This window comes from Rhinoderma darwinii, chromosome 1 (assembly GCF_050947455.1).
Source record: "Rhinoderma darwinii isolate aRhiDar2 chromosome 1, aRhiDar2.hap1, whole genome shotgun sequence".
Lineage (NCBI taxonomy): Eukaryota > Metazoa > Chordata > Amphibia > Anura > Rhinodermatidae > Rhinoderma > Rhinoderma darwinii.
Genome location: NC_134687.1, coordinates 504,312,749 through 504,339,245, shown reverse-complemented (window position 1 = coordinate 504,339,245; position 26,497 = coordinate 504,312,749). Strand labels below are relative to the sequence as shown.

The 26,497-nt window shown below is 42.0% G+C and overlaps 1 long non-coding RNA gene across 1 annotated transcript in view; it reads right to left on the bottom strand.

The window, feature by feature from the left end:
* Positions 1–26,020, bottom strand: part of LOC142744318 (uncharacterized) — a 69,251-nt gene extending 43,231 nt beyond the window's left edge. The window contains exon 1 of the long non-coding RNA XR_012881661.1: positions 25,930–26,020. This is a non-coding gene — a long non-coding RNA (uncharacterized LOC142744318). The remainder of the gene's footprint in view (positions 1–25,929) is intronic.
* Positions 26,021–26,497: the final 477 nt, after the last annotated feature.

The following is a 26,497-nucleotide window of genomic DNA, read 5'->3' as shown; positions in this document are numbered from 1 at the left end:
CGGGATGGGGGACGGGACCCTCCATGGCCGGCGTTGCCGCTAGCAGCCGCTGCGGCTGCTACAGCGGTAACGATGCCACTATAGCAGAGCAGGAAGGTATCTGCCTGCTCTGCTATCTATTAGCACCACTGTAGCTCCCTGAATGAGCGGAATCCCCGTGTGGCCGGGGATTCCACTCCTGTATCGCTCCTTGATGTCTCTGTCTATAAATGGACAGTGACATCAGGGGAAACTCCTGAAGCGGAAACCCCCGTCCACAGCGTTGCCAACTCTGTGACCGGAGATTCCACTCCAAGATAAGCCAGTGACGTCACTGTCCATAAATGGACACAGATGACAGGGGCTGTGTGTGGGGATTCCGCTTCAGGAGTTGCCCCTGATGTTCCTGTCAATATATGGACAGAGACATGAAGGGGAGCGCTCCAGGAGCGGAATCCCCAGCCAAAGGGGGATTTCGCTCCTTCAGGAAGCTACAGTGGCACTATCTACAGGAACGGGGAGGGGGTGCTGTCTACATGGGGGCTGTGGGCTGTGTGGCACTACCTTCAAGTGGACTGTGGGCTGTGTGGCACTACCTTCAAGGGGACTGTGTGGCACTACCTATAAGGGGCTGTTAGCTGTGTGGCTCTACCTACAAGGGGGCTGTGGGCTGTGTTTCGCTACCTACAATGGGGCTGTGGGAAGTGTGGTGCTACCTACAAGGGGGCTCTGTGGCGCTACCTACAATGGGGCTGTGGGAAGTGTAGTGCTACCTACAAGGGGGCTGTGTGGCACTACCTACAAGGGGGCTGTGTGGCGCTACCTACAAGGGGGCTGTGTGGCACTACCTAAAAGGGGGCTGTGTGGCGCTACCTACAAGGGAGCTGTGTGGCGCTATCTACAGGGGGCTGTGTGACATTATCTACAGGTGGTACTTTGGCCCTATATACAGGGGCACATTTTCAGAGCCTAGACTACGATTTTGTGGACCATTGTGGTAAAAACTGATGTTAAAAACGGATGTCAAAAACTGATGACAACTAACGACAACTGATGACAACTGATGGTTTTGTAGTAAAAATTGTGAAAAAGCCTGATGGCAACTGATACATTTTTGCATCAGTTTTTGTATCAGTTGTAATTACTTGAGAGACATAAAAACTGATGCTGATACAGCTGATATATATGAACACACCCTAAGGGCCTGTTCACATCACCGTTCATTTCCGTTCCAGGGTTCCATCGGAGGGTTCCGTCGGGTGAACTCCGCAACGGAAAGTGAAACTGACAGCACAGCTTCCGTTTCAGTCACCATTGATCTCAATGGTGACGGAAACATCGCTAATGCTTTCCGTTCGTCACCATTCCGTCTGGTTTCCAGTTTTCCGACTAAATCAATAGCGTAGTCGAAACCTCCGACAGAACCGCGGAACGGAAATGAACGGTGATGTGAACAGACCCTAATTCGGCACAGCCTGCTTCCAGTAATCCGGTACCAGCCTGCTTTCAGTAATCCGGCAGCAGCCTACTCCCAGCTATCCAGCACAAGCCTGCTCCCAGATATCCAGCTCAAGCCGAAGCTAATTAGGGGCATGGAGAATTTAAGTTATGAGGAAAGATTGAAAGAATTAAACCTATTTAGCCTTGAAAAAAGACGACTAAGGGGGGACATGATTAACTTATATAAATATATTAATGGCACATACAAAAAATATGGTGAAATCCTGTTCCTTGTAAAACCCCCTCAAAAAACAAGGGGGCACTCCCTCCGTCTGGAGAAAAAAAGGTTCAACCTGCAGAGGCGACAAGCCTTCTTTACCGTGAGAACTGTGAATCTATGGAATAGCCTACCGCAGGAGCTGGTCACAGCAGGGACAGTAGATGGCTTTAAAAAAGGGTTAGATAATTTCCTAGAACAAAAAAATATTAGCTCCTATGTGTAGAAATTTTTCCTTCCCTTTTCCCATCCCTTGGTTGAACTTGATGGACATGTGTATTTTTTCAGCCGTACTAACTATGTAACTATGTAACTATGTAAGCCTGCTCCCAGCTATCCAACACAAATCTGCTCCCAGTAATCTGGCACCAGCCTGCTTCCAGTAATCCGGCACCAGCCTGCCATCAAGGTACTATGTACTAGTGACTATGAAGTTCTTGCCTGGCCAGCAGCTACTCCGTTATGGCAGAGTAGCCAAGTGGGTCCACGTCCGCAGTGGACCTTACAGTAAGTACAGTGGTCCCTCAAAATACAATATTAATTGGTTCCAGGGTGACGATTGTAAGTTGAAGACTATAACTCTATGGGAAAACTAGGAATTGGTTCCAAAGTCCCCAAAATATCAACCATACATAAGAAAAAAAAAACGATTTAGCGGATGACTGATACAGATAAAGCAAGTTCTCACATATAAAAGTCAGAAATACTGTAGGTGGCTGGAGGCTGTAAATCCCTTTCTACGATGAGGACAGGAGCTTCTTCAGCAGCCTGTACAGTACACAGTGTACCAGAAATATAACATGGAGCCATTCTCACCTGGTGTCCAAAGGAGCAACTCATTCTGGAGCAGATAATTTGCAATACAGGACATGCAGTACTGTACTGTAGAGAGGCGCTAATAGACAGCCAATCAGAAAATGCACTGCATTGCAACAGGTGTTTTACCAGTAAAATGCCCATTGTGATTGGATCAACCAGCCAATTACACAGCCACACGATCCAGACCTCTTGTGGCATTGTATGTTGAATGTGGTTTCAAGTTACAATGGCCCAGGAAAGACCATTGTATGTTTAAAATATTGTAATCTGAGGCCATTGTAACTTGAGGGACAACTGTACATATTAGTATTATTAGTTACAGAATTACAGAGCTCCATTACATTTCACATCATTCGATTTCTACATTGCCCTGCAAAAGTACTGAACCCCTTAAAAGTCAATAGAGCTGTCTAAATTACACATAATACTTGTTACTTGTTAAATACACTGTTTTTTCCGGTCAGTAATTACTGTATATTACAAAGCAGTTCCTCTGAAAAAAGGTTATTCCAAAACCATAAACTATCAAGTATCCACAGGATAGGTGATCATTTTCTGATCGCTGGGGGCCCACCGCCTGTATTCCCACCGATGAAGAGAATGGGGGTCATGAACTCACAGATCCTCCTCAATGCACCCCCTGCAGGGAGGAGCTTGAATGTAGCGGTGGTCGAGCATGTGCTCGGCGCTCCATTTAATGTCTATGAGAATGGCGGAAACAGCTAAGTGCTGTACTCGGCTGTTTTCGTCATTGCCATAGACATTGAATAGAACGGCAGCAAGCATGCTCTACTGTCTCTCCATTCAATGTCCTCACTGCGGTCAGTGAGGAGGATCTGGGGGTTCGGGACCCCCATTCCCACGATCGTGGGGTACTAGCGGTCGGCCCCCCTACGATCAGAAAAGATTGATTACTTACCGGGTATCGGTTTTTCATAAACCTATGACAGCACCCCTGGAGAGACATCCCATTCGCTGGACAGGAAGCCTGATGATATAAAAAAGGACACACCTCTCCACACACCCAGTCTTTAGAAAGAATTTAGGATGAGAATTAGTTATTATTTATATATACACATCGTGTATATATACGCACACACACTTTTTTTTTTGCGCCACTATAGTGGAAACCTATCCCACACCATTAATATATATTTATATTCATATATATCCTATATACAAAAGATTCTCAGGAAGTTACTGAAGGTGGGGGGAAACTAGGGGGGTGCTGTTATAGGTTTATGAAAAACCGATTACCGGTAAGTAATTAATCTTTTACCCTTTCACTTATGACAGCACCCCATGAGATGTAAAACAGAACCCCAGTTTTTAGGGTGGGACCACCGCTTGTGGAACTTTCCTACCAAAAGTCAGGACAGTGGTTGAATGCAACTATAACCTATAATGTCTAATAAAGGTGTGGGGTGAACTCCATGTAGCCGCCTTGCAAATCTGGTCTAGAGATGCGTTGGCTCTTTCTGCCCAAGAAGTAGATACAGCTCTAGTGGAATGAATTCTGGGGGATTAATGTTCTGGCCCACATAGGCTAAGTGTATAGCCTGTTTAATCCACCATGCTATTGTCGGTCTGCTAGCTGCGAAACCTCCATTTGGACCCTGGAACTGAATAAAGAGATTCTCTGAAGACCTCCAGTCTTTTGTGACCTCTAGGTAGTATACTAAACACCTCCTCATGTCTAAACAATTAATCTCCTTCTCCTTTCGATTTTTTTGGGGGAGTTACAGAAGCAGGGAACAATAGTTTCCTGGTCTACATGAAATGGGGAAATTACCTTTTGCAAGAAACCCGGTAAGGTCTTCATAATTACCCTATCCTCCAGCACCAAAGTGTAAGGAGGGAAGGCCGAGAGGGCTTGAATTTCGCTTACTCTTCGGACAGTGGTAACTGCTAGCAAAAAGGTCATCTTTAGACTGAGAAACTTTGTGGACAGGGAGTCTAAAGGTTCAAAGGATGAAGCCATCATAGCAGTAAGGACTAAGTATAAGTCCCAGGGTGGGACTGAAGATCTTATTTGAGTTCTTATCTTGGAGGCCGCAATCATGAACCTTCTAATCCAGGGGTGTTCTGCTAACCTGGAATCATAGACCGAGCTTAGAGCAGAAATATGTACCTTTAATGTACTAGGCTTTTAGGTTTTTGTCTAGCCCTGCCTGGAGAAAGTCTAATATCAGGGGTATATCTGGATCTGTTAATGGATCTATATCAATTTCTGTAAAGGTAAGAAAGGCTTTCCAGATCCTTAAATATATTTTAGAGGTAACGTGTTTCCTACTTGCCAATAAAGTAGAGATGACAGATTCTGAAATTCCTCTTTTTCTGAGGATCATCCTCTCAGTCTCCATGCTGTAAGGTACAGTCTGGTGATGTCGGGATGAACTACTTGGCCCTGGGACAGGAGATCTGGTCTGTCTGGAAGAATCCATGGCTGGGCTAAGGACAGCTTCCTCAACCTTGTGGACCATGGTCTTTTTGGCCAAAATGGAGCAATTAAGATTACAGAGGCCCTGTCTTCACTGATCTTATTTAAAACTCTCCGAAGTAGACAAAGGGGAGGAAAGACATAACCCTGTTCCTGACTCCAACACTGGGAGAGAGCATCTACTGCTACCAGATATTCCCTGAGGTCTAGGGAGAATAATCTGGGCACTTTCCTGTTCTCCCTGGTAGCGAACAGATCTATGGAAGGATTCCTTCACCTGGCCACAATAACCAGACTTCCTGGTTTAGGGACCATTCTGATTGTAGCAAATGTCTCCTGATCAAAAAGTCTGCTACCTGATTGTCCCTTCCCCTTAGACGAACAGCTGAAAGGGACAATAGATGTAGCTCGGCTAGGGAAAAAATCTCTGTGGCTAAATTCATCAGAAGTCCTGATCTTGTACCTCCCTGATGATTTATGTATGCCACTGTAGTCGTGTTATCTGAAAGAATTTTTACCCTCTTTCCTGAAAGTATAGGAATGGTGACTTTTATAGCCTGAAGTACTGCCTCTAGTTCCCTGTCGTTGGAAGATTTTATGGAGATTTGAGGATCCCACTGACCCTGAAGGCAGAAGGATTCGCCATGGTCTCCCCACCCCCAAGGACTGGCATCTGTTGTAATGTTCAGGATTGGAGAATCAGAAGCTGAGCCGGCGTCATCAGCAGTGTGTGTCCGCTGTATGTTACAATGGACACCCCGATCTATCGGCAGGAACCGTAGCTAGCTCCGATTCCTGCCATTAACCCCTTCGATGCAGCAATCAATTGCGATCGCTGCATCCTAGCGGTTTGTAGCAAATCGGCAGCCTGCCATGCGATGGCAAGGCTGGCAACTGCTACTATGGCAACATGAGCCCAAACAATGGCCTCCTGTCTGCCATTACGGAAGCTGATTAGGCCCTGCCCAGAGGCGGAGCCTGATCTACTTGCTGTCAGTGAAAAACTGACAGTTCCAATACATTGCACTACATGGGTAGTGCAATGTATTAGAACACCAAACAAACAGTTGCACCTTCAAGTCCCCTAGTGGGACTAAAGGAAAGTGTAAAAAAAAAAGTGTAAAAAAAGTAAAAATAAAAGTTGTAAAACATACAATAAAAGTTTCACGTAATAAAATAAAACACAATGTCCCACTTTTTACCTTATCAAGTCATTTATTATTGAAAAAAATAATAAACCATACATATTTGGTATCGCTGTGACCGTAACGACCTAAACTATAAAAATATTATGTTATTTATCCAGCACAGTGAATGCCGTAAAAAAGAAAAACTAAAAAAAAATGCCATAATTGCTGTTTTTTTGGTCACTTTGTCTTCCAAAAATTAAAATAAAAAGTGATCAAAAAGTCGCATCTATCCAAAAATGGTGCCTATAACATCTATAACTCGTATCGCAAAAAACAAGCAAGCCGGGGGGCGTGGCCGCAAGCGCATGGAGTAGGACGTGTGTTGTTCCAGCTCCCTAGCTCCTAGGCTATAATCGGCTAACATCGGCTCTCACACGGCTCATCCGTGATTTTAAATAACAGCACCGATAACCGGACACCGTAAGGATACTTACCCTGTCAAGATGGGAAGGATTCGTAAGAAACCGGCAGCTGCAAAGATGACAGAGTTCTTCCCGGCGGCGAGGTCCCAAAATGGCGCCGGATCGCCGTCTTCAGAGAGGTCAGAGGAGCATGTAGCTGACCGCAGATCTTCTGGGGCTGTTAGAGGTGCAGGCCTCGCAGTCTCCTCACCCTGCTTTCCTCGATCCTCGGACCCTGCATTGCTGCATACCGGGCCTCAAGCTGGACTGTTCTCCTCCAGGCCGACATCTTCCCCAACAGTGAGTACTGATAACTCTCCTCCAGACCATGTGCTAAACATGGCGTCTGAGATGTTACACAGCACAGGGGCTGATAAACCAGTGACTGAATCTGCACTTAAACTCATGCTGCACGATTTTCATGCTTCTATACAGCAGTCTATTCAGCATGCATTCCATGATTTACAAAAAGATTTCATGGCCTTGGGGGATAGAACCTCTCACATTGAAACTAAGTTATCAGAATACTCTGTGGCCCATAATGACTTAGTGGACTCTAATATCTGTTTGGAAGAACAAGTGGAAGCGTTGTCGTGTAAAATTGCGGACTTGGAGGACAGGTCACGTCGAAATAATGTGCGCTTTAGGGGTATTCCTGAAGATATAACAAATGCTCAACTGATGGAATATTTAATGGATCTATTTGTGGCCCTGCTGCCGGAGACGCCGCAGGGAGATTTGCTGGTGGATAGGGCGCATCGTATCCCTAAACCTAAATCCCTGCCGACATCGACGCCAAGAGATGTGATTGCCCGGATACATTTTTACCATTTCAAAGATAAGCTTCTCCTGGCAGCGAGAAACACAACCTCTCTACCTGAGAGATTTAAGAATATACAGCTATTTGCTGATCTTTCAGCAGCTACACTACTTCGCAGGAAAGAATTTGGCCCCACAACACGTGTTTTACGGGACTGCCAGATACCCTATAAATGGGGGTTTCCTGTTAAATTGGTTATCTCGTACAAAGAATCAAGGCATGTTGCGGACACTCCGGCTAAAGCCGCGGCACTCATCACCAAGTGGAATTTAGAGTCTGGGGGACTACCAAAAGGGGGATCTTCTCCACGGCTCCGAGCTGTCAACCCAGCTACAAAATTTCACCGCCTTGAGGAGGAATGGCGCAAAGTGCGCCATCGTCGGTCTTCTTTATTTTAACCTTCAGTGGGGGTTCCCATTTAAATCCTCTGTTATTGTTTACACTGCTGGAATGCATTGTTCATGTATAAGTAGCCTCCATGGAGGCAGTTATTCTATGCCAGTAATGGATGTTTTATGCTTTATGCTTTTTGTTTTGAGGGGATGAGCTCTCAGTGATATGGCCTAGGGTAGGGTCATGTCTGCTAGTGTTGATGCAGATTTCCCTCCCTTCTGGGGTTGTACTGTCTGCTTGTCAGATAGGACCTGGATCGCTATGTTTAGTTGTTTGTTTAAGGATCCGCGGGTTGGATCCGGTGGTTCAGTTACTCACACTCACAGGTCATAAGATACTAGATCTCATAGCTAGTTTGAAATTACAGGTGGGGCTGTTACACCGCGAGAAAGGGGCCTTTAAGCAAGTATATTTTAACCGTCAATATGGTACTTAAATTTTCCTCCCTGAACACTAAAGGGTTAAATAGCCCTTTCAAACGCTCCATGTTATGGGCTGAAGCTAAGAAATTGCAGGCATCGGTGTTATGTGTACAAGAGACACACTTAAATCAGGCAGACACATTTCGTCTAAAACACAAGCATTTTCCCCACATATATACAGCCCCAGCAGTTGCAAAGAAAAGAGGTGTGTCTATTATAATTAATCACGCGGTTGCATTTGTACAGGATCATATACATATTGATCCTGGAGGCCGGTATATCATTCTAGTATGCCATTTGAATAATGTACAGTATACTATTGTCAATATATATGCGCCAAACACTCATCAGATCCGATTCCTTAATAGACTTTTTAGAAAGATTCAAAAAGGACATCTTATAATAGTAGGAGACTACAATAAAGTTATGTGGCCGTCTTTAGACACTACAACAATGGGAGCGGTGCATTCTCCCTCGGAATTATTCAAAACTATGTCAGGGGAGGGTCTGGTGGATGTTTGGCGCTTGCAACATTTAAATGAGAAGGATTTCACATTCTTTTCACACCCTCATGGCACATATTCGAGAATTGATATGGTATTCGTGGATAGGTATTTGTTTGATAAGGTCTCTTCCTCTCAAATTGGACCCATTACGTGGTCTGATCACGCCCCTATTTCGATTTCAATTTCTGAAAATTTTAATAAACCCCCTTCATTCCCCTGGCGGATTAATCACTTTATCTTAAATTCCCCTAAATATCAAGACGCCCATGTAACCAACTTAGAAGAGTTCTTTCAATTTAATGTATCCCCGGAGGTATCTCCCACAATGGTTTGGTGTGCCCATAAAGCCTATATGAGAGGGCACTTCCTTAGTTTAGCAGCTAGGGACAAAAAGATTAGGGAAGCTAAAAGAATTCAACTATTAGAAGATATTATCCGACTTACGCAGGTAAATAAAGTGGCATTTGATACAGGAAGAGCCCGCGAGATTGGACATCTCCATACACAATTGCACCAATTAGACTTATACAAATACGATAAAGCTTTAAGACGTCTGAAAGTCAAGTATTACGGGCACAGTAATAGGGCGGGAACTCTTTTAGCGCAACAATTAAAACGTCAAGATTGTAAATCTAGAATTCCCTTCCTTTACAACCAACAAAACGAGATTTTATTTAATCCACAGGATATTGCGAACTCTATCGCACAATATTACTCTTCTCTCTATAATTTAAAACAGGACCAGTGGTTCCCCACCCTTCCTCGTCGGGCATTGGAGGATTTTTGGACTCTGTAGCGCTTCTGTGTGTCACGCCAGACCAGCTGGAAGCCTTATCCCAGCCTTTCCAACTGACAGAAATTGGAGATGCTATAAGTTCCTTGAAATCCCAAAAATCTCCAGGGCCTGATGGGCTTACTAATGATTATTTTAAAAAATTCCGCACTATTCTAGGACCCCAGCTTTTATCTTTATTCACGCATATTCACACGACGGGTCAAATGCCTCCAGAAATGCTCCGAGCTACAGTTATAACATTACCTAAACCGGGCAAACCTGCGAATAGGCCACAAAATTTTCGTCCCATTAGCCTACTTAATACAGATTTAAAGTTGTACTCAAAAATCTTAGCCACGAGATTGGCTTTGATACTTCCTCAATTGATACATCAAGATCAGGTTGGATTTATTAGGCAGAGATCTTCGGTAGATGGGACGAGAAGGTTTGTAGACCTCATCGATTGGGTGGGGAGAAGTCGGACGCCTTCTCTGCTTCTATCTTTGGATGCGGAGAAGGCGTTTGATCGGGTGCACTGGGGTTACCTGGAGGCTGTTCTTACCAAATTTGGCATAGTGGGGAAAGCTCGGGACATCATTATGGCACTATACACTCATCCTTCTGCTACGGTGTTGGCCTCGGGGTATCAATCTTCCCCATTTCTTATCACTAATGGCACACGTCAGGGGTGTCCGCTTTCCCCGCTAATTTTTACTCTGGCGATGGAGCCATTGGCGGAGGTCATAAGATCAAATACAGAAATCAGAGGGGTAAAAATTGGGCGAACTGAACACAAAATAGGTCTATTCGCCGATGATGTACTTATGATTCTGACAGACCCCTGCACCTCCCTTCCACACATTATGAATAGTCTAAACACGTTTAGTACTATTTCTTATTACAAACTAAATGAAAATAAGTCCCAAATTATGAACATGGGCCTATCAGACTTGGTGGTTCAGAATTTGCAATCTTTGTACTCCTTTCAATGGTCGACTCGAGGGCTGACTTATCTAGGGATTAAATTAGCTTTCCCAGCCTCTCAGATGTATGCTCTTAACTACCCCCCGCTACTGAGCCAGTTATCCAGCGAACTAGAGGAATACCTTAAATTTGAGGTTTCGTGGGTAGGGCGTATTGCAGCACTGAAAATGATGATTTTACCTAAAATTCTCTACCTGTTTAGGAATTTGCCCATCTGGAGCCCTACCTCATATTTACATAAACTACAAAATTTACTGGTGAAATATGTATGGAAAAAACAAAGGGCCAGAGTCGCGGCTCAGGTTCTTTACCTACCAATCGCTCAAGGTGGTTTGGGCTTCCCTCATATTACAGCGTACTATCACGCCTGCATTTTAGATCAGGTTAGACAATGGTTGCACCCTACACAGTCCTTGCATTGGGTTCTCATAGAAAAAGCAGGGGAAAATGTTAACTCCTTGGATTCATACCTATGGGCTATGGCACTTAAACAGCCCACTCCCACCCCAAATATGTTAACTACCAAGGCTGCTTTAGCTTCATGGAAAATGATGGTAGTAAAAAGAGGCCTGGTTCCACTAAGGGTAGCAGAGTTATCCATTAAGAATCTCTCATACTTGTTACCTGATATGAACCTGTCAATGTGGGAATCGGAGGGCATTGAGAATCCATCAGGCACATATATATGAAGTCTTTTCTGCTATAAGTTTGGTAAAGACTCTCGGAGTTTGAGAGATGCCAAATGGGATGGCCCTGTATTGGAGGTGGATTAGGGAGTCGTTCAAAACTACTGCCACCCTCAGATACTTTTGGTGAGTGATGCAGACAGGGACATGGTAATAAGCATCCTCCAGATCTATTTATGCCATCATATAATTCCTGAAGAAGAGATTTACAGTAGAGGTCATACTCTCCATCCGAAATCTTTTGTAAATCAGAAGTAGTTTAGCTGTTTTAGGTTTATTATAACCCTGAATCTGCCTTCCGGATTCTTTAATAGAAAAACGGGGGAATAGTAGCCCTTCACTGTCTCTTGTTTCGGTACAGGTACTAGAACCCCTTTCTTGATAAGAGAAATAACCTCTGACCCTAGAGCAAGCTGTTTCTCTGAATATTTTTGCCTCTTTGTGTGGAGGAATCTGTCTGAAGGAGGGGTCATGAATTCTAGTTTGTATCCTGTCTTTATAATATCTAGAACCCACTGGTTTGACAAGATCTTTTCCCATTCTTGGAAGAATACGGATAAGCGACCTCCTTCCCCACTCCTTCTGGCATTATTGTTGGTGAACCTTATTCTTGGGATCATTCTGAGGCCTAAATAAGAATTGGGTTTTTCATAAACTTCCTGGGATGAAAGGAGTCTGCTTTGTTGTGGGTAGGAAACCCTTTCCTCCTGTCAGATGCTTTCTCCAAATCATCCAGTGGAGTACCAAACAAAAAGTCTCCTGAACAAAGGATAGAACAGAGTTTCCCTTATGAGCCTGCATCTCCCTTCAATGTCTTCAGCCATATAGCTCTTCTGGCTGAGTTTGATAGGGCTGCAGATCTAGCTGACAGACGGACTGAGTCCACAGAGGCATCAGCCAAAAAGTCTGTTGCTTTAGACAAAACCGGAAGGGAAGCCAGTATCTGATCCCTAAGAGTTTTGTCTCTGAGATGCAGCTCCAGCTGAGCTATCCAGATTTAAGTGAACTAGCTGCACATGTGGCTGCAATATCAGATTTAAAGGCCCTGGCAGAGGCATCCCAGGTCCTCTTTAAGTAATAGTCCGCCTTCCTATCCATAGGATTGGGGTGGGAACCCAGATCTTCAAAAGGTAAGACATTTTTCCTGGATATCTTAGCTACTGGGGCATCCAGTCTGGGAAAACTATTCCAGTCCTTACTTAATTCATCCTCAAAGGGATATTTTATTTTCAAAATTTTGGGAATGCCTAACTTTCTGTCAGGGTTTCTTCATTCCCTTCTAATGAGGATGGCCCCATTTTTGTGAATATGAAAAGTCCTCTGTTTCCTAGGACCCAAGCCCTCAAACATAATGTCCTGGATGGACCATGGTTCCTTGGGGTCATCAATAATCATAGTGGCCCGGACTGCTTTAAGAACTTAGTCCACATCCTCAGCTGGAAATAGGTTTTTTCCCCCTCCATCTTCGTCAAAGGAATATTCAGAGGACCATAGTCCCCCATCTTCCTCAAATATCTCCTCTTCACTAGAAGAATAAGAAACACCTAGACCCTGTCTTATTTTACCAGACGAGGTGCTAGGAAGGTCATGTTTCTTTCTAAGGGATCTAAGGGAATTCTTAACCTCTGTTCGCACCATATCTTTTATGCTTGTGGCAAGGCTGGTGGATTCCTCTGCCAGGATTTTATATAAACATAACTGGCATAAACGTCTGATAAGAGGCTGCTAGCTTTTTACAACACATAGCACATTCGCTTTTGCGAGTCTTGTCCACTTTCTTCCTGGAACCCTCTCTGACCTAGGAAACATGTAATATACAAGAAAGGGCAAAATTAATAAATAAAAATAGGTTTGTTTGTCCTACCATGCTTCCAAGAAGATCCCATGCCGTTTAATGTACCGGAGTGGAGGATCTTGCTGGGTCTGATCGCTCAGGTCGTTCAGCGCGTCCTGCTGCTTCTCCTGGAGCTTCCATACTGGTTGCTTGGTTGGAGAAAGAGCCATCTTGGTTCAGGCCTAAAATAGGCCTAGGATTGGCTGGGGAGGCTCCCAGGCTATGATGCGCTCCCCAACTGGGCCACAGGAACACCACTTCCTGGGACGTCCGAACGTCATCCCCGCCGTAAGTGATGTGCGCTGTGACCGGAAGTGGTCACTGCAGTGAGCCGGAAGCGGTGGAATGCTGGGCCACGAGTCCTGGCTCCATCTCTGTAAACTAGAGCCAGGCATGACCCCAGGAGAAACTTCTCCCCCAGTGGAGACACCACCTGCGGGGGGAGCTTACCACCTCCGTAGAGGGAAGCGGTGACCGGGAGAGGAGGGGGATACCAGCCCCAGACTTAAGGTTGCTCCCTTAGAGACTTACACCTTCTAAATACCTCCAGGAACACAGGTGAGTACCTGCTGGAGGGTCTGCAATACTGGAGAGCGCGTCTTGATCCACAGGAAAATCCCATCCGGAGGAAAGGAAACCTGACTGGGTGTGTGGAGAGGTGTGTCCTTTTTTATATCATCAGGCTTCCTGTCCAGCGAATGGGTTGTCTCTCCAGGGGTGCTGTCATAGGTGAAAGGGTAAAATTATCACTTATTCTGTAGATAGGTAATCATTTATAATTTTGAGAAAATACCTTTAACTCCTTAACACCCAGATCAAGCATTCTTCAGCTTTGCATAATTTTTCGTCGATAAAGTTGCATGAGGGCATTTTTCAATGGCACCATTTTTTGGGTGTATATAATATAATGATTAACGTTTATTAACTTTTTTTGGGGAGGGGATTGAAAAAAAACAGCTATTCTAGCATCGCTTTTCATGTGATAAATTTACGCTGTTCACTATGTAGCATAAATAACATGTTACCTTTATTTTATGGGTCGGTACGATTACAGCGATGCCAAATATGTAGAGGTGTTTTGTGTTTTAATATGTTTGCACAGTAAAAACCCTTTTAAACAAAAATTATTTATTTTTGCATTGCCACATTCCAGGAGCCATACGTTTTTTAGTTTTCAATTGATGTGGCCATATGTGGAATTGTTTTTTGGGGGACAAGGTGTAATTTTCATTTATATCATTTTGGAGTACATGGGTCATATTGATTAACTTTTATAATATTTTTCTGGGGGGGTGGGAACAGAAAAGCAATTTCGCCATTGTTTTTTTTGTACAGCGTTTACCATGCAGTTTAATTTATGTGTTAACTTTATTGTTCGGGTAGTTACAATCGCGGCAATACCATATATGTGTATTTTTATTATTTTACACTTTTACTAAATAAAGCTACTTTGTATAGATAAAAATTACTTTATTTTATTTTTACTGTAATCTTTATTTTTTATTTTTTAATAAACTTTAACTATTTTCAATTTTTATTTTTAGTCCCACTAGGGGACTTCACAATGCGATCTTCTGATCGCTTAGAAAATGCCTTTGTATACTTAGTATATCAAGGCATTACTGTGTAAAACTGACTCTAGTCCCGACATTTGTCGTAAGTATACGTCATGGAAAGCCAGTGCTACCTGCAAAATGCCGTATACTTACGACAAACGGGAAAACGGTTTTGAAGTAAAGATGGCTGCTGTTCATAACAGCAGGCCATCTTTACACGATGCCTGGGGGGGTATTGCACCCCCCCTGCATCGGCGATCGCTGCCATTGGCCGGTCAATTCAGACTGGCCAATTACGGCCGTTTTCGGCTTTAGCCAATTACTGTGCCAGAGGGCACAGTGATATGGTGGTAATTGGTGCTGTCTAGGACAGCACCAATCCCTACCATGTACTATATATAAAATTGCGGTGAGTCCACCCCCCCCATCGCTACGATTGGTCGGTCTGCAACAGCCGTGTTTGAAACAGCCTCCACCAGCTCTGCCCACCTCATTCCGGGTAGGAACGGTGTGCAGAGCTGGTGTGACCGTCTGTGAGCCATACTTACCGGTTCTGAGGCCTTCTGTGCTGCAATCCTGCTGAGAAGTATTCATCCATCTGCTTCCTGCTGCTGTGTGATCACACTGAGTGGTCATCAATATCATCTGTGCTGATGCAGATTTTTTTTTTTTTAGCAGCAGCACTAGTTTTGTCCCTAAATTTCTTATCCCTGTACTCCTCACCCCCTCCTCCCCCTCCCCTCTTCCCCTTTTTACGTCCTACGGCCGCTGAGTGCGGATAAGTGACCGCCATCACTGATCCCTCTATGCGCTCAATTTTTGATACACAACTTTTTTTTTCTGTTTTGTGCACCGTTTCCCTGTGTGCACCCTGCGGCCACTGAGTGTTGATCTGTGACCGCCATCACTGATCAGCATCTGTGGTCATTTCTTTACGCAGTTTTTTTTTCTTTTTATACCCACACCATTTCAGTGTGTGCATCCTGCAGCCGCTGAGCACTGATCAGTGACCACCATCACTGATCGGCATCTGTGCTAAATTTTTGGTGCAGGTTTTTTATTTTTTGTCCTTTTTTTTACTGCACCATTTTTTTATGTGCGCCCTGCGGCCAATGAGTGCTGAGTCTATAATCAGCCTCAGTGGTAATTTGTTGACGCAGGGTTTTTTTGGGCCTTTTTTTTATAAAACTGTAAAAAAAAATGGGTAACGTTAGGGCATTAGAGTAGCGGATGTTTATTGACGTCCGGTTTGTAAAAATATATATAGCAGAAGTTTTAGCTATATATTTTTTCTAAAATTTAAGTGTAAATTTAGACAGTTATAGTTCGCATCAGTTAGTGACAGACATTCAGTTTTTTTTAACTGAATTTTGGTCACCAAATTTTTAATAGCGTAGTGACAGTTTTAGTATAAATTTACAGCGTTATAGTTAGCATCAGTTAGTGACGGGTATTCAGGTTTTTTAACTGACGTTCGGTCACTAAATTTTTGATAGCATAGCGACAGTTTTAGAGTCAATTTACAGCATTATAGTTAGCATCAGTTAGTGACGGACATTCAGGTTTTTTTTAACTGAATTTCGTTCACTAAACTTTTAATAGCATAGCGACAGATTTAGAGTACATTTACAGCGTTATAGTTTGCGTCAGTTAGTGACGGACATTCAGGTTTTTTTTAACTGAAGTTTGGTCACTAAATTTTTGATAGCGAAGAGACAGTTTTAGAGTCAATTTACAGCGTCAGGGTATGTTCACACGACCTCTTTTCAGACGTAATGGAGGCGTTTTACGCCTCGAATTACGCCTGAAAAGACGGCTCCAATATGGTCGGCAAACATCTGCCGATTGCTTGCAAAGGGTCTTACGATGTTCTGTGCAGACGAGCTGTCATTTTACGCGTCGCTGTCAAAAGATGGCGCGTAAAATTACGCCCGCGTCCAAAAACTGCAGGACACTTCTTGGGACGTAATTGGAGCCGTTTTTCATTGATTCCAATGAAAACCAGCTCCAATTACGTCCGTAAAAGACGCCGCGAAAAACGTGTGCACTTGTAAAAACGTCTGAAATTCAGGAGCTATTTTCTCCTGAAAACAGCTCCGTAATTTCAGACGTATTTGGCGTTGCCGTGTGAACATACCCTTATAGTTAGCTTCAGGTAGTGACAGACATTCTGTTTTTTTTAACTGAAGTTCGTTTACTAAATTTTTTCACGTTTTTAACAGCTTTAGGGTTCACTTGTTAGTGTCAGGTAATCAGGAATTTTTTACAGTTCTATATTGGACAATCGGTAAATTTCATTCTCCTAAATATTTATCTTATTCTTTTCTTCTTTTTCTTCTCTTCCTTTTATTTTTTTTTCTATAAATTTCATATATACGTGTAAAAGCACAACACACACATCCACCTCTATAAAAATAAATTGAGTGTTACATGTGTTGAAGCGCTACATACCCCCCTAATAAAAATGTCCCAATCATCCCAAAGGGTCTATGCAGCCAAGGAGGCATACGCCACCCTGACCTCTCACACTGAATCGGCCAGCAAGTGAGAAGAGGAAATTGCCCCATTCCTCTTGACCTCCTCCTCCTCATCATCACCCTCATCCAGTGATGAGGAACCCCCGCAATGGTGCCCCAGAACATCAGCTCCGGCAACCCCCCAAATGAGTGATACCATGTGGAACCCACCCCTTAAGAATTATGAGGGTCACATTCCGGATTTCATAGGCTTCTCAGGAATTCGGTGTGAGACTGCAGGCCTCTGAGATATTGACTTTCTCATGGTCTCTTTCTCTTAGGATTTTGTTAATTTAATGATGGCCCAGACAAATTTATATGCCCAGCAATTTTTAGCCCAAAACCCCACGTCATCATTTCTAGGTGGACCCCATAGAGGCAGCGGAGGTGATTACATTTTGAGGCCTTGTGCTATGTATGAGCCTAGTAAAAAAGCCAGAGATTAGGCAATACTGGAGTACGGAAGTTTTATACAGCACCCTATTTTACCGCATGGCAATGACCCGGACACGTTTTGAAATAGTTCTGAAATTTTTGCATTATAATAATAGTGATAGTGATGACTCCACATATGACCGCCTATTCAAAATAAGGCCAGTCATTGATCATTTCTGCACCAAATTTCAAGAAGCTTACACCCCCGAAAAGAACATTACAATAGACTAGTCCCTTGTGCATTTTAATGAGAGACTAAAATTCTGCCATCACCTGCCAAGCAAGAGGGCAAGGTATGGAATTAAAATGTACAAGCTGTGCGAGAGCAGCTCAGGGTATAGCTGCAGGTTTTGGGTTTATGAAGGGAAGGACTCCAGGATAAAACCTCTAGAATGCCCCCCTGTCCTGGGAGTTAGTGAGAAAATAGTGTGGGATTTGATGCACCCAATGCTGGACCAGGGTTACCACCTTTACGTGGATAACTTCTACACTAGCATCCCACTATTTAACTGCCTCTCCACCAGAAGAACTGCAGCATGCGGCACCATGCGCTAAATCCAGAGAGGCCTCTCTAAAACTCTGATTCGGCAACCAACAAGAAAGGAAGAAAGAAGGGCACTACACAGCGAGAACATGTTGCTGATAAAGTAAAAGGACAAGAGGGATGTCCTTATTTTGACCACAATTCACGGTAGGGGCAGCACCCCTGTCCCTGTCCGAGGCAGCACTACAATGACCTCAAGCCAGATTGAATCCTGTGCTACAATAAGTACATGGGCGGGGTTAATCCCTCTGATCAAGTACTAAAGCCATACAGTGCTATGCGGAAAACAAAAAGGTACAAAAATCTGGCCCTGCACATGGTACAGATGGCATTGTATAACTCTTACGTGCTTTACCAATGTGCAGGCCGGACAGGGACATTCCTTAATTTTTAAGGGGTGGTTATCAAGGCCCTTGTATATTGGAACCAGGAAGGTGATGGTCCACATATTGTACCAGGACAACACTTTCCCAGCAAAATCCCCTCCACTGGTAAAAAGGGAAGGACCCAAAAAAAGGTGCAAAGTGTGTTGCAAAAGGGGAAGGAGAAAATACACCATTTATCAGTGCGAAACCTGCCCCGACAAACCTGGCCTGTGTATAAAGAAGTGCTTCAAAGTTTATCACACATCCATGGATTTTTAATTGGATCATTTATTTAAATGCTCACTATATCCCTAAATAATTTCCTTAAAGGAACAGTGTCACCCAAAAAATTTTTTTTATATCAGTTTGATGTTAGTGTTTTATTAAAAACTTTTATATTTATTTGTGTGTTTGTGTGTTACTTTTTTTTATTTTTTTACTTTTTCTTCCCTATGGGGGCTGCCATTATTTTTTCCATTTCTGTATGTGTCGATTAACGACACATACAGACATGGAATACGGCAGCTACAGTCCCATAGTGAATGCGAACGGGGCCCGTTCCATCCACTATGGTGTACGCCGTCTGTGTGGGAACGGCGCATGCGCCGCTCCCACACAGTCCAAGTTGAACTGAGCGCCGTCCTGTAGACCGGAAGTCGCGGCCGGACAGTAAGATTACTACTTCCGGTCGCGGCTTCCGGACTTGTGCACTTGGAGCAGCGGCAGCAGACGGAGCGGACGGACCAGAGGGAGCAGTGGCGGCAGGAGCAGGTAAGTTATTTCTATGTATGTTCGTGTTTCAGTGTGTGTTAACTACTGTATGTAAACCTACTACACTGTGTGTTAGCTCAAAAAATGGCGACACACAGTGTAGGAGGTTTGACCGTTCAATCCCCTCGTTTCTCCTGGCACTAGCCAGGATAAAGGAGGGGAGGATTCTGAGAGCTCACTAGAGCGAGGGATTTTTTTCCAATTTTGCAGCATAAAGCAATGTGGTTGCTTTACCACATGCAATGCTGCAATTTGGGGAATTGCTCCATCTAGTGACCAGTGCTGGGAAATATTATAAATTAGAATCTAATTTATAATATTTCCTGACTCGTGAAAAAAATAAAAAAAATTAGAACAATGTTTAATCACCTACACACTAATTGTTTAACTAAAGTCAGGGACTTTACAAATGCGACATGCCTCCGCAAACTATTCCAGCTAAATTTGAGCTCCAAAGGGTGCTCTTTGCCTTCTCAGCCCTACCGTGTGTCCAAAGAACCGTTTATGACCACATATGTGGTAATGTTTTACTCAGGAGAAATTGCTTTACAAATGTTGTGGTGCTTTTTCTCCTTTAATCTTTGTGGAAATGATAAAAATATTAGCTAAACCTACATTTTATTTGAAAATTTTTTATTTTCATGGCCTACTTCCAATAATTTCTGCAAAAAACCTGTGGGTTCAAAATGCTTACTATACCCCTAAATAAATTTCTTGAGCAGTATAGTTTCCCAAATGTGTTCACTTTTGAGGATTTCCACTGTTTTGGCACTACAAGACCTCTTCAAACCTGACATGGTGCCTAAAATATATTCTAATAAAATGATGCCCCAAAATCTACAAGGTGCTCCTCTGCTTCTGAGACCTGTGTTTCAGTCCATAAGCATACTAGGGCCACATGTGGGATATTTACTAATGCTAGATAATTTCTTCAAGGGGTGTAGTTTCCAAAATGGGGTTACTTGTCGGGGGTTATCACTGTTTTGTCCCCTCAGGGGCTTTGCAAATGCAACATGGCATCTGCAAACCATTCCTGCTAAATTTGAGCTCCAAAAGCCAAATGGCCCCCTTTCCCTTCTAAGTCCTGCCATGTGTCCAAACAGCCGTTTATGAACACATATGGGGTACTGTTTTACTCTGGAGAAATTTCTTTACAAATGTTGGGGTGTTTTTCTCCTTTAGTCTTTGTGGAAATTAAAAAAAAAAATAGTTAAACCTTCATTTTATTTGACATTTTTTTGATTTTCATGGCCTACTTCCAATAATTTATGAAAAAACCTGTGGGGTCAAAATGCTTACTATATCCCTAAATAAATTTCTTCAGCAGTGTAGTTTCCCAAATGTGGTCACTTTTGGGGATTTCTACAGTTTTGGCACTACAAGACCCTACATGGCACTCTTCAAACCCGACATGGTGCCTAAAATATATTCTAACAAAAAAGATGCCCCAAAATCTACAAGGTGCTCCTCTGCTTCTGCTTCTGAGGCCTGTGTTTCAGTCCATAAGCATACTGGGGCCACATGTGGGATATTTTCTAAAACTGCAGAATCTAGGCAATACATTCTGAGTTGCATATCTCTGGTAAAACCTTCTGTGTTGCAAAAAAAAAAAAATTATTAAAAATGAATTTCTGCAAAGCAAAAATTACATTTGTCAATTTTACCTCTACTTTGCTTTAATTCATGCGAAATATCTAAAGAGTTAAGAAACTTTCTAAATGCTGTTTTGAAAACTTTGAGGGGTACAATTTTTGAAATGGGGTGCCTTATTGGGGGTTTCTAATATATTTGCCCCTTAAAGCCACTTCAGAACTTAACTGGCCCCTGTAAAAATAGCCTTTTTAAATTTTCTGGAAAATGTGAGAAATTGCTGCTAAAGTTCTAAGCCTTGTAACGTCTTAGTAAAATAAAAGGATGTTCAAAAAATGATGCCAATCTAAAGTAGACATATCAGTGATGTTAATTAGTGACTATTTTGTGTGGTATAACTGCCTGTCTTACAAGCAGTTAACTGCCTGTCTTACAAGCAGTTAACTGCCTGTCTTACATTGAAATTGAGAAAAATGCAAATTGTTGCAATCTTTTGCAAAATTTGGGTGTTTTTCACAATTAAATACTGAATGTATCCAGAACATTTTGCCAGTAACATAAGGTCCAATGTGTCACGAGAAAGCAATCTCAGAATCACTTGGATAGGTAAATATACGTAGTTCTGTATCAAGGTGTAAAGTAAATTTTCCAACTCACAATTCATTTTTTGGCCACAGACTTTTATTAAAGTAAAATTGAAAAACTGAAAATGTATACTTGCATAAGTATTCAACCTGTTTGCTGTGAAAGCTATCTATTCACAATACTGTACAAAAGTTAGAGACTATCCTTTCCTTTGCAAAAGTGACACTTAGTTATAAATTGAACATGCTGACAAAATAACAATAAAGCATCAGGTTCTCAGAAGTCAATTCAAAGATAACAATTCAATTAGCATTTTAATGTTTTTGGTGGAAATGCTCCAATTTTGAATAGAATAATTATTGAGTAAATATTTTTTTTAAACTCGTTTTATTAAAGGGATCCTGTCATCAACATCTTACCTGTTAAACTCGCCTGACCCCTCAATGGCCGCAGCTGTCCAGAGTTCATTCCTGTTCTCTTCTTTCCTGAAGTCCTCCTCTGTCTGTAAATATAGTCGTTTAAACCTTTCCCGCCTTTTATGGTAATTATTTTTCCCTCTGGGATGCAGCTTCTTAACCACGCCCACTGCCACCACCTGTCCGGCCCTGACTGGCTAAGGAGCTGTCAATCAAAAAGAAGGAGGTGGAGTCCACTCTGAGATGCTGGAGGAATGAAAACCTGACTCTTTTCAGATGAAGATTTGACTCTTTTCTGCTCATTTGCATACGGCATGGGACCACTGAAAAACGGAATACTAAAGCTACAGAGCTTACTTAGAACATATTTATAGCTTAGATGACAATGATTTTTCACCCACTTTCACCAGGTATTGCTGGCTTTATAGCTAAAATGCTGGTGACAGGTTCCCTTTAAGTATAAAATCAGTCACACATCTCTGACTGTAAAATACATCACATTGGAACAAGGCAACGTACATACAGAAAGTCAAGTAATGAGAACACACAGTATATTCCAGGAATACAATATGCCATAAACAATGGCGCTTAGATTGGTTTACAATGAAGTATGTATGAACATTATAATAAAAGGACAAAAAACAAGAACATAAATAAAAGAAAACAAAACAGCCTGGGACCTATGTCACCCATGAGCATCTAATAAATCAGGCACAGCAAGTTCAAGGAGATACACAATAAAAATGCGGGTCATCTATGTTACTACATCACAGTATCTGGTGAAACAGCAGAGGGGTTGACTGTCAAAGGGGAGTTGTTCTAAATATCCCAAACTTTAGAAAACTTAGTACTACAACCACGATTCAGAAATACAACATTCTCGAAAGGTATTACAGAATTTACCAATCCCTTTCAATGACCAATGGATCGAAGTCGATCATTCATCCAATGTTGTGCTATAGTTTTTCGTGCTAGAAACAGTTTCTCTCAAAAAAAATTTAGTATGGTGATTCCATGTCTCCCCATCCAGTATACCAAACAAACATATCTTAGGACATAAAGGGATGCCTACATGTAATAAGGACGATAACAGGGATAGTATGTCATTCCAAAAGTCCCTAATGATGGTACATGACCACATCTTATGCCAAAAATCTGCCCCTGGAACATGGCATCTCAAACAGTCTGCAGAAGGCAATCGTCCCATTTTGAATATCCCAACCGGGGTTAAATATGGTGTATTATACATAACTGGATCATTTTATTATTTGCTGATGGGGAATCATGAAGATGGGATTCCAAAATATCATTCCAATCATCAGTCTGAATTGTAGGAATCCATTATTTCCATCTACTTTCTATAGAAAGTGGTGTGGAATTCACTGTGATGGATAACAAATGGGTATAGAGAGCAGATATCAGGCCTTGTGGACCCTGGGAGTTAAGAATCAGTAGGAAGGAAGAGATTGTTAAGTTATTTCTCAAGTGATGGAATTGGGTTTGTAAAATATGACGAATCTGTATATACCTATGAAAATGGGTACGTTGTATGTCATACTTAGTCTGCAACTGAGTGAATGAAAATAAGACATTATCTTCATATAGGTCCCCTGTAGTTCCAATAGCTGGAGATAACCGTGGTGGCATAAAGGAAAGTAAGAAGCATTGTTCCATAAAGGCATTTCAGACACAATATCATTGTAACCCAACTGTTTTTTCGCTTGTCTCCAAACCACACTAGCCAGCTTGTGTAGGGGCAAGGGTTTAATTTACTTCAAGGGAACCGAGCAAACATTGACTCCCAAGTACATGAGCCAAATGGTGCTCTGAGTTGGGAAGATCCTTTTCAGGCATCCAGGAACTTAAGGTTTTCAGCTGACCCACTAAATAATATAAAAATAAATCTGGTAGAGCCGTCCCTGCCAGTGCCTTAGGCCTTTGGAGCGTGGACAGCCTAAGTTTTTATGTCGAGAATTTCCCCATATAAACGGTGATAACAAGGAGTTAAGCTGTTTAAAAAAAGATTTAGGTACAAGAACCGGACAATGCTGAAGGGCATATAGAAATGTAGGCAACAAAATCATTTTAACCAGGTTTATACGGCCAGATATCGATAAAGGCAGTGAAAGGCGTGACATTTAGAACGGGTGAAGCCCAATAGCGGTAACATGTTTAACGAAAGGTCAACATCTGGAAGTTTAGTTATAAATATGCCAAGATATTTGAAATTGTCTACTAGAGGCAACGGCGACAGCTCAGACAGGCCAGGGGGCTGTACTTTGGACAGGGACATAAGAGATGATAATTATTGAGTACATTAAAGAGAATTTCCATCTTTTAACACAATGTCCACAATTCTGTGTTGATTAATTTCTTAACATAGCTTAGGTGCTTTCTGCATATTGTTTTGCATTAAACTTAATAAGACAGTATGCAGGGAGCTCCCTCTAAGTGTGGCTGCAGTTAGTGTTATCTCTTGAAACTAGATCTATGCAGGGGATTTGGAGTTCTTTGTAAGAAAAACAAAGTTAGGCTATGTTCACATCTGCGTCAGGACTCCGTTCCGTCTGAGCTTTTCATCAGAATGAAGCGCTGACTGACACAAACGGAAACCATAGGTTTCAGTTTCCATCCCCATTGATTTCAATGGTGACGGATACGGTGTCAATGGTTTCCGCTTGCCTCCGTTGTGCAAGGGTTCCGTCGTTTTGACGGAATCAATAGCGTAGTCGACAAACGGAAACCTTTGGCACCGAATCCGTCACCATTGAAATCAATGGTGATGGAAACGGAAACCTATGGTTCCCGTTTGTGTCAGTCAGGGCTCCGTTCCGATCAAAAAGTGTTTGCCCACCTGCCACGACTAGTTCAATGCTGGATCCTACCATCCCCAGGTATATATGTAGGCTTAGTCCCAGTTCTGGGTGTATGTGCAGCATAGGTTCCCACCTTACAGAGGTCGCCTTGTCGTGGCAGGTGGGCTAACACTTTTTGAACAAAATGTGCACTAAGAACCTCTCGATTATAAGTAGATTTAGCTTTAGTGCATATTTATTTATATTTAGTGGTTTAGGTGGCATTAGTGTCGCAGTGTGCTGAAGCCATTCTTTTTCTGCTGTATATTTGCAGTCACAGGTGTCCTGCACCTGCATACACATTTCATATCATTTAGTTGGAATGTGCTGTTCAAATTTTTGTTGTTTATGTGATCTATATATATATATATATATATATATATATATGTATATATTTATTTATTTTTTCTAATCTGCTTTTATTTTTTGATCGTAGATTTTTTTATTTTGTTTTCTGTACATGATTATGGGGGCAGCCATCTTGCCTGAGCTGCTGTTAACGACATTTAAAAATATGCTTTACAGCAGACACTGGGACCATTGGAACCTGTTAACAGGAGGAGACCTATTGACTTCTATGGCAGAGTTTTCTATGCATGCTCTGTGACTTGTGCAGAGGCCATTGTGCAGCAAGAGATAGGAGGGAGCTGTGTCCATCACCTATTGTCAATAATGGACTCTGCGTTATCCATATAGAGGTGTTACCTTCCATTGTAATCCTCCCTGTAATGATAATGGGATGACTGCTGAGAAGTGATCTCTACAGAACAAGAAGTGTCAGTCTGTTGTGTGGCTCCGTGACCAGTGTGAAAACTGCAAGACTTTAGGATTATTTATATAATGACATATTAGATAAAAAATCATTATCAAAAACTCTTAAAAAAAAGTTTAACATAAAAACTTGATTTAACCAATAAGTCATTTTCTTATCACACATTCTCTACATTGCAGTTTTAAAGGCATATAAACACAACTGAAATGTCTTTCTATGGCAATTAAAAGTTAAAATACTTGATAATTGATGGCAGCACTGCAACAGTCAGTGTATTCCAGTCTGCAAAATATTAAACTTACATATTTATACTGAGCATGAATACAGCCTGCTATGTGTATCCATTAAAGCTTATATGGAGGTTAATGGTGGATGACTGCATTATAAAACATGCTTCTAACAAAGTTCAGGGAGGTTAAAAACATAAAAAGAAGAAAGATAAAGCAAAAATGCAGATACTTGTAACCCTGTAGATAATGAGAGTTGTATCTATGGTCACGGAATCTATTTTATATACATATATATTTGTATATATACCACAAGGTAATTTGTACTCACCCTGACTTCACTGCTGGCTGATTAAAAGACTAGACATTTCCCCTTGAGATTCACTCCTCTGCCTAATGTGCTGTAATTGCTAGAGAGTGCTTGGAACACCAGCATGGAGAACTATTCTGTAATAAATTTAGGTCACTGCAGAGTTCATTCTCTATTCCTTAGCAACAGAAGATAAAGTTCTTCTTAGTTCATCTCTGGCTTTTAGCTGCACTGCTACAGTTTTTCTTGTCTAATGATTTTAATGAAAGAAAATGTAGGAAAATTGTACTGGATGTCACAAGTCTGTGCCTCAAAGTGTCTAAGAATCATAGTCAAAATGGACTGCTTTAGTCTAGTAATTCAGAATCTGCTTTTTTTTTTTTTTTTTAAGCCTGAGATGTTCTGTATTTTGGACAGAAAAAATAAAATAAAATGTGTGACTTCTCCTAATAGTAGCAAAACATATATATTTCAAAAGAGCAAACAAATAGATTTCCTTTGTTATAATATATTATATTTAAGAAGCCTAATTATTTATTATTTTTATATTGTTTTGCGAACATCCTGTTGATCGAATGAATACTTAAAT